The following is a 423-nucleotide window of genomic DNA, read 5'->3' on the forward strand; positions in this document are numbered from 1 at the left end:
TCCATCCCCGGTTATTCAAATATCTGCCTAATACTCCAACTATGAACACAATATCTAAAATCGTAAACTTGAGCATACATTAGACTTCGAATGGCCGATGCATAGGGAACCTTCTACATCTCCTTAGTCTCGAGTGTAGTTTTGGGGCATTAACCTAAATGAAATTTATCACCTTTAGGGATCAGGGTATCTCTTAGTGCACAATCTTTCATGCCAAATCTACTCAAAATATTTTCAATGTAGTTCTTTTGTGACAATCTCAAAATACCTTGAGATCGATCTCGTAATATTTCAATTCCTAATACAAAAGAAGCATCACCAAGATCCTTCATCTCAAAATTTCTTTTGAGAAATCTCTTAATGTCATGCAATAAACCTGCATCATTACTAGCTATGAGTATGTCATCGACATATAACACCAAA

This window comes from Benincasa hispida, chromosome 6 (genome assembly GCF_027475165.1).
Source record: "Benincasa hispida cultivar pf3 chromosome 6, pf3_genome.v1.1, whole genome shotgun sequence".
Taxonomy (NCBI): Eukaryota; Viridiplantae; Streptophyta; class Magnoliopsida; order Cucurbitales; family Cucurbitaceae; genus Benincasa; species Benincasa hispida.